Source organism: Arachis stenosperma, chromosome 2 (assembly GCF_014773155.1).
Source record: "Arachis stenosperma cultivar V10309 chromosome 2, arast.V10309.gnm1.PFL2, whole genome shotgun sequence".
In the NCBI taxonomy this organism is placed as follows: Eukaryota; Viridiplantae; Streptophyta; class Magnoliopsida; order Fabales; family Fabaceae; genus Arachis; species Arachis stenosperma.
The window spans coordinates 53,158,606-53,166,941 of NC_080378.1; positions in this window are offsets into that span (position 1 = coordinate 53,158,606).

An 8,336-nucleotide genomic window follows, 5' to 3' on the forward strand; every position below is an offset into this window, starting at 1 on the left:
AAGGAGGCAGAGACAATGGTGGAAATTAGAGGTGGAACAACAACAGCAATCAGTAGAACCAGTCTCAACAGAACCAAGGCCAACCTTACCGAGCACCTCACCAAAGGCAAGCCTAGGGAACTCAAAATAACCAATAGCAAGCCCTTCAAATCACTTAACCCCCTTTCCTCTTCCAATGATGAGTTGCTTCACTCTATTGCTCAGGGACAAAAAGACCTTCAGAACTCAATTACCTCCACCATGAACGGTCTTAACTCCACCCTACAAGCTCTCATCTCCCGGTTGGAACCACCTTCCACCCTCAACAATCAACCTGCAAGCTCCAGTGCACTTCCTTCTAAATCCTTACCTAACCCCAAAGGAGGAATCAATGCCATTACTTTGAAGTCCGAAACCACACTGCAAGAGAGGAGTCATGAGGCGCCAAGCTCAAGGGCAGACATCCCAGTTGAAGACATTGTTGAGGTAGAGGACGTTGAGAAAGAGGATGTGGTCCAAGAAGTGGTTGAAGAAGAAGCGGGTCAACCAAGGAATGAAGCACCAAAGGGCGCTGCAGATACTGGGGATGCCATTCCTATTCCATTTCCACACCTTGCTAGGAAGCCCAGAAAGCAGATGGAGTTAGACCCCAAAATGGTAGAAATATTCAAAAAGGTTGAGGTAACTATTCCCCTTTTTGATGCTATTCAGCAAGTACCTAAATATGCTAAGTTTCTAAAAGATTTGTGCATGCATAAAGATAAAATAAATGAATTAGAAACTATTCCTCTAGGTAGCTCTATTTCTGCTTTAATGGGTGCCATACCAGAAAAATATAGGGATCCGGGTCCATGCTTGGTTACTTGTACTATTCAGCGTGTACAATTTTTTGACTGCATGTGTGATTTAGGCACGTGTGTGAGTATTATGCCATTATCTGTATATGATGCTTTAAGGCTCCCTCCCTTGAAAAGGTTGGCAGCACATTTTATTTTGGTAGATAAGAGCATTATCTCAGTGGCTGGCATTGCTGAGGACGTGCTAGTGAGCATTAAGGGGATAACATTCTGTATTGACTTCTACATTTTGGAGATGCCCTCTAATGACTCAAGAAGACCATCATCCATCCTACTTGGAAGGCCATTTCTGAAGACTTCATGGTTCAAATTAGACACCTTCTCAGGAACTTACTCTTTTGAGATAGATGGCAGAACAATGAGCTTCAATATGGATGAAGCTATGAAGCACCCATTGGAAGATCACTCCATCTTCCAGTGCGATATTATTGACAAAGCCGTGGCTAAAGTTCATCAAGAGGAAGTAGAGGAGACGCACATGGAGCAAGATGCAAGTGTGGAGAATCCCTCTGAGCTTACTGAAGATACCTTGCCCCCACAAATAGCTCAAAATGATAAGGTGTCTCACCAGTAGCAGAAAATAGAATTGAAGCCCCTTCCACCCCACCTCAAGTATGCTTACCTTAAGGATAATCATAAGCTCCCAGTTAATATTGCAAGGGAATTCACTTTCCAACAGGAGGAGCAATTGCTTAGTGTACTGAGAAAGCACAAGAAAGTGATTAGGTGGAGCTTGGTGGATATAATAGGTATCAGTTCTCAAGTCTGTGAGCACCATATATTTTTAGAGGAAGGAACAAGGCCTTTCTGTCAACCTCAACGGCGGTTGAACCCTACCATTCTGGAGGTTGTCAAGAAGGAAGTGACCAGGCTGCTTGAAACTGACATAATCTATCCAATCTCGAATAGTGAATGGGTCAGCTTGGTACAGGTGGTACCAAAGAAGTCGGGCATCACAACAGTGAAGAATGAACAGGGGAAACTCATTGTAACTAGAGTGTAGAACTCCTGGAGGGTGTGCATTGATTATAGGCGTCTCAACCAGGCTACCCGCAAGGATCACTACCCACTGCCTTTCATCGATCAGATGCTTAATCGCCTGTCAGGTAAATCACACTACTATTTTCTAGATGGTTACACTGGCTATTTTCAAATTCATATAGCTCCTGATGATCAGGAGAAAATGACTTTTACATGTCCCTTTAAAACGTATGCATATAAGAGGATGCCTTTTGGCTTATGTAATGCACCGGCTACATTCCAAAGATGCATGATGAGCATTTTTTCAGATCTTCTTGAGAACTGTATGGAAGGTTTCATGGATGACTTTAGTGTGTATGGTGATTCATTTATCCTTTGCTTGGATAGGTTAGCTAGAGTATTAGACAGGTGTGTTTGTTCAAACCTTGTATTGAATTTTGAAAAATGTCATTTTATGGTACAACAAGGTATTGTTCTAGGACATGTTGTTTCTAATATTGGTATTTCAGTTAATCCAGAAAAAGTAGATGTTATTTCTGATTTACCTTACCCCTCCTCCGTGAGGGAAGTCCGCTTGTTTCTTGGTCACGCAGGTTTCTACCGGCGATTTATCAAGGACTTCAGTAAGGTAGCACTGCCTTTATCCTGACTGCTGTAGAAGGATGTTGAGTTTGAGCTAAGTGTGGACTGTAAGGAGGCGTTTGATAGGCTGAAGACCACCTTGACCTAATCCCCTATTGTGAGAGGGCCTGACTGGAGTCAACCATTTGAGATAATGTGTGACGCCTCCAACTATATAGTGGGAACGGCACTGGCTCAGCGCGAAGATAAGGACCATTTTATAATTGCCTATGCATCTAAGACTTTAGACGCTGCTCAGTCTAATTATACTACCACTGAAAAAGAGCTTCTGGCTATTGTTTTTGCTCTGGATAAATTTTGAGCCTATTTACTTGGTACTAAGGTAGTAGTGTACTCAGACTATGCAGCTCTAAAATATTTGTTAGCTAAGAAAGAGTCCAAACCAAGGCTCATACGTTGGATATTATTGCTGTAAGAATTTGATTTAGAAATTAAAGATAGGAGTGGTTCCTAGAATTTAGTGGCGGATCACCTGAGTCGCCTAGAGCACATTAAGAATGACTCCACTCCTATCAATGATGCTTTTCCATTTGATAGCTTGCACGCAATATCTGAAGTAGTTCCTTGGTACACACCTATAGCTAATTATTTAGTCAGTCGTACCTTCCTTTCTGATTTTACTAAGAATAAAAAGGATAAGCTTAAAAGCGAGTCCAAATATTACATATGGGATGACCCATATTTATGGAGATATGGTGCTGACCAGATAATTAGAAGGTGTGTGCCACAATTAGAATTCCAATCAATTTTAAAGGCCTGCTGATGCACCACTATTTCGTGGTACATCTTATGCTTAATTGAGTGGATTTTATCCACTAATCTCACACTTATTCATTGAAATTGCATGTTTTACATTTTCCTTCCTGATTATGTGCTATGATTGAAAACATGTTTCTTTGGTCTTAATTTAGCTAATTTTAATCCTCTTTCATTACCATTCGATACCTTGATATGTGTGTTAAGTGTTTTCAGAGATTACAGGGCAGGGAATGGCTTAGAGGATGGAAAGGAAGCATGCAAAAGTGGAAGGAATACAAGAAGCTGAAGGAACTGTAAAGTTGTTAATCCTGACCTCTTCGCACTCAATCGATTATAACTTGAGCTACAGATGTTCAAATGAGACGGTTTCAGTTACGTCGAAAAGCTAACATCCAGGGCTTCGCAACGATATATAATTTGCTATAGTTGTCATGCTGTTAGGTGACATGCACGCGTGGATCACGCGTACGCGTGACTTGGCAAAAGTTCAATCCACGCGTACGCATGGACGATGCGTATGCGTGATAGAGTTGCGACCTGTACGTATCAGAAATCGCCCCCAGTGATTTCTGGGCTGTTTTTGCCCCAAATTTCGGCCTAGAAAACACAGATTAGAGGCTACAGAGTGGGGGAATCCATACACAACATTCATTCACACAACTTTTCATTCACACAATTTTAGGTTTTAGATGTAGTTTTTAGAGAGAGAGGCTCTCTCCTCTCTCTAGGTTTTAGGATTTAGGATTTCTCTTCTACTCTTATTGATTACTCATTGATATTATTTTAGTTTGTGAACTTTTGATGTTAGATTCAATTTTCATATTAATGCAATTAATTGTTTGGATTTTATTATCTCCTATTGCTTTTCTATGATTTTGTGTTGTGCCTTCCAAGTGTTTGATAAAATGCTTGGGAGTGTTCTAGAGTAGATTTTTTTATCCTTTTGGCCTTTGTTGAAAGTTGCTGATTGATTTGGATCCCTCTAAAGCTAGTCTTTCCTTAGAAGTTGACTAGGACCTGAGGAATCAAATTGATTAGTCCACTTGACTTTCCTCTATAGTTAGAGGTTAACTAAGTGGGAGCAACGGACAATTCTCATCACAATTGATAAAGATAACTAGGATAGGATTTCCAGTTCTCATACCTTGTCAAGAGCCTTTATTAGTTGTTAGTTTATTTCATTGCCATTTACTGTTTCTTGTTCACTTATCCAAAACCCCCCAAAACATATTTTTCCATAACCAATTATAAGCATACTTCCCTGCAATTCCTTGAGAGATGACCCGAGGTTTAAATACTTCGGTTATCAATTTTATTAGGGGTTTGTTACTTGTGACAACCAAGTTTTTGTACAAAAAGATTCTTTGTTGGTTTAGAAGCTATACTTGCAACGGGAGCTTATTTGTGAATTCTAGACCATGCGAGGAATCCTTAGAAGGATGTTAGAGTAGGATTTTATGTTCTTGGCTTGGTTGAGTAATTGGTAACACTTAAGTTATCAAACTCCTTGTTGATTGATAATTGAAAGTTGCTGATTGATTTGGATTCCACTAAAGCTAGTCTTTCCTCAGGAGTTGACTAGAACTTGAGAAATCAAATTGATTAGTCCACTTGATTTTTCTTCATTCGTTGAGGGTTAACTAAGTAGGAGCAATGAAAAATTCTCATCACAATTGATAAGGATAACTAGGATAGGATTTCCAGTTTTTATACCTTGCCAAAAGCTTTTTCAGTCATTTGATTTTCATTACCATTTACTATTTGGTTCACGAAATTGCAATCACACTTTTGCAATCTCGCACAACTAACCAGCAAGTGCACTGGGTCGTCCAAGTAATACCTTGCGTGAGCAAGGGTCGATCCCACGGAGATTGTCGGCTTGAAGCAAGCTATGGTTATCTTGTAAATCTTAGTCAGGATATCAGAAATTATCAGGATTGATTGTAAAAAGCAGAAGAACATGAAATGGTTACTTGTATTGCAGTAATGGAGAATAGGTTGGGGTTTGGAGATGCTCCATCTTCTGAATCTCTGCTTTCCTACTGTCTCCTTCTTCAAGCACGCAAGACTCCTTCCATGGCAAGCTGTATGTAGGGTTTCACCGTTGTCAATGGCTACCTCCCATCCTCTCAGTGAAAGCGATTGCATATGCTCTGTCACAGCATAGCGGAATTCAGCTGTCGGTTCTCGGTCAGGTCGGAATAATATCCATCGATACTTTTGCGTCTGTCACTAACGCCCCGCCTGCTAGGAGTTTGAAGCACGTCACAGTCATTCAGTCATTGAATCCTACTCAGAATACCACAGACAAGGTTTAGACCTTCCGGATTCTCTTGAATGCCGCCATCAGTTCTAGCTTATACCACGAAGATTCCGATTAAAGAATCCAAGAGATAACTACTCAATCTAAGGTAGAACGGAGGTGGTTGTCAAGCACACGTTCATAGTTGAGAATGATGATGATTGTCACGGATCATCACATTCATCCGGGTTAAGAACAAGTATTATCTTAGAATGGAAGCAAGCATGATTGAATAAGAAACAGTAGTAATTGCATTAATCCATCAAGACACAGCAGAGCTCCTCACCCCCAACCATGGGGTTTAGAGACTCATGCTGTGGAAGGTACACAAAGAAAACGTGTAAAGTGTCATGAGGTACAGATACAATGTCAAAAGGTCCTATTAATAGTAAACTAGTATCCTAAGGTTTACAGAAATGAGTAAATGACAGAAAAATCCACTTCCGGGCCCACTTGGTATGTGCTTGGGCTGAGCAATGAAGCATTTTCGTGTAGAGACCTTTTCTGGAGTTAAACGCCAGCTTCCATGCCAGTTTGGGCGTTTAACTCCAAGTTTTATGCCAGTTCCGGCGTTTAACGCTGGAATTTCTGAGGCCGAATTGCTACGCAGATTTGGGCCATCAAATCTTGGGCAAAGTATGAACTATTATATATTGCTGGAAAGCCCAGGATGTCTACTTTCCAACGCCGTTGAGAGCGCGCCAATTGGGCTTCTGTAGCTCCAGAAAATCCACTTCGAGTGCAGGGAGGTCAGAATCCAACAACATCTGCAGTCCTTTTCGGTCTCTGGATCAGATTTTTGCTCAGGACCCTCAATTTCAGCCAGAAAATACCTGAAATCACAGAAAAATACACAAACTCATAGTAAAGTCCAGAAAAGTGAATTTTAACTAAAAACTAATAAAAATATACTAAAAACTAACTAAATCATACTAAAAACATACTAAAAACAATGCCAAAAAGTGTATAAATTATCCGCTCATCACAACACCAAACTTAAATTGTTGCTTGTCCCCAAGCAACTGAAAATCAAAGTAGGATAAAAAGAAGAGAATATACTATAGACTCCAAAATATCAAAGAAACATAGTTTCAAATTAGATGAGCGGGACTAGTAACTTTTTGCCTCCAAACAGTTTTGGCATCTCACTCTATCCTTTGAAGTTCAGAATGATTGGTATCTATAAGAACTCAGAACTCAGATAGTGTTATTGATTCTCCTAGTGAAGTATATTGATTCTTGAACATAGCTAGTGTATGAGTCTTGGCTGTGGCCCAAAGCACTCTGTCTTCCAGTATTACCACCGGATATATGCATGCCACAGACACATAATTGGGTGAACCTTTTTAGATTGTGACTCAGCTTTGCTAGAGTCCCCAATTAGAGGTGTCCAGGGTTCTTAAGCACACTCTTTTTGCCTTGGTTCACAACTTTATTTCTCTCTTTTTTTTTCTTTTTCTTTCTTCTCTTTTTTTTTCGAAATTTTTTTTTTCACTGCTTTTTCTTGCTTCAAGAATCACTTTGATGATTTTTCAGATCCTCAATAACAGTTCTCTTTTTCCATCATTCTTTCAAGAGCCAACAATTTTAACATTCTCACAACAACAAATTCAAGAGACATATGCACTGTTCAAGCATTCATTCAGAAAACAAAAAGTATTGTCACCACATCAAACTAATTCAACTAGTTTCAGAGATAAATTTCGAAATCCTGTACTTCTTGTTCTTTTGTGATTAAAGCATTTTTCATTTAAGAGAGGTGATGGATTCATAGGACATTCATAACTTTAAGGCATAAACTTTAAGTTCTATTAATTATGAATTAAGAACAAGACTCAAAAATAGATATAGAATGAGACTAAATAAAAATAGAAAGCAAGACAAGAAAAACAAAAAAAAAATTAGGCTCCTAATGATAGAGGTTTTCACAGAGTTAGGACTCAACAACCTTGATTTTGAGAAGTGGATGCTCCCTCAGCTTGAGAGGAGAGCTTTTGGCGTTTCATCTCTTGGAGTTCACGCCCCTGCTTCTCTTGCTCCTTCAGCAATTTGCAGAGCATGCAGTTCTGATTCTGCTGTTCTTCCTTCAGTTGCTCCATAGTTTCTTGCAACTTGGTGATAGATGCTTCTAGGCTGGTCCAGTAGTCAATTCTTGGGAATTCAGGGAGGAACTCCTGCGCCCTCCTCTTGATAGAGTTGTCTTGCACTTGTCCTTCCATTGACTTCTTGGTGATTGGGTGTTCAATGGGTATGAACTCATCTACTCCCATCTTCACCCCGGCCTCTTTACAGAGCAAGGAGATCAAGCTTGGGTAAGCCAGTTTGGCTTCAGTGGAATTCTTATTTGCAATTGTGTAAATCTCACAAGCAATCACATGATGGACCTCCACTTCTTTTCCAAGCATAATGCAATGAATCATCACTGCCCTCTTGATGGTGACCTCAGAACGGTTGCTAGTGGGTAGTATGGAACGCCCAATAAAGTCTAGCCAACCTCTTACAATTGGTTTGAGATCCCCCCTCTTGAGTTGGTTTGGGACACCCTTTGAATTGGTTATCCACTTAGTTCCAGGGAGGCATATGTCCTCTAGAACTTGATCCAACCCTTTATCTACTCTCACCATCCTCCTATTAAAGGAGTCAGGATCATCTTGCAGTTGAGGCAACTTGAAGATTTCTCTTATTTTGTCCAGATGAAAGTACATAACTTTCCCTCTGACCATAGTTCTGTAGGTATGGTAAGCGGTTCCAGTCATTCTCTGCTTATCTGTCAGCCACAGATTTGAGTAGAATTCCTGAACCATGTTCCTTCCAAC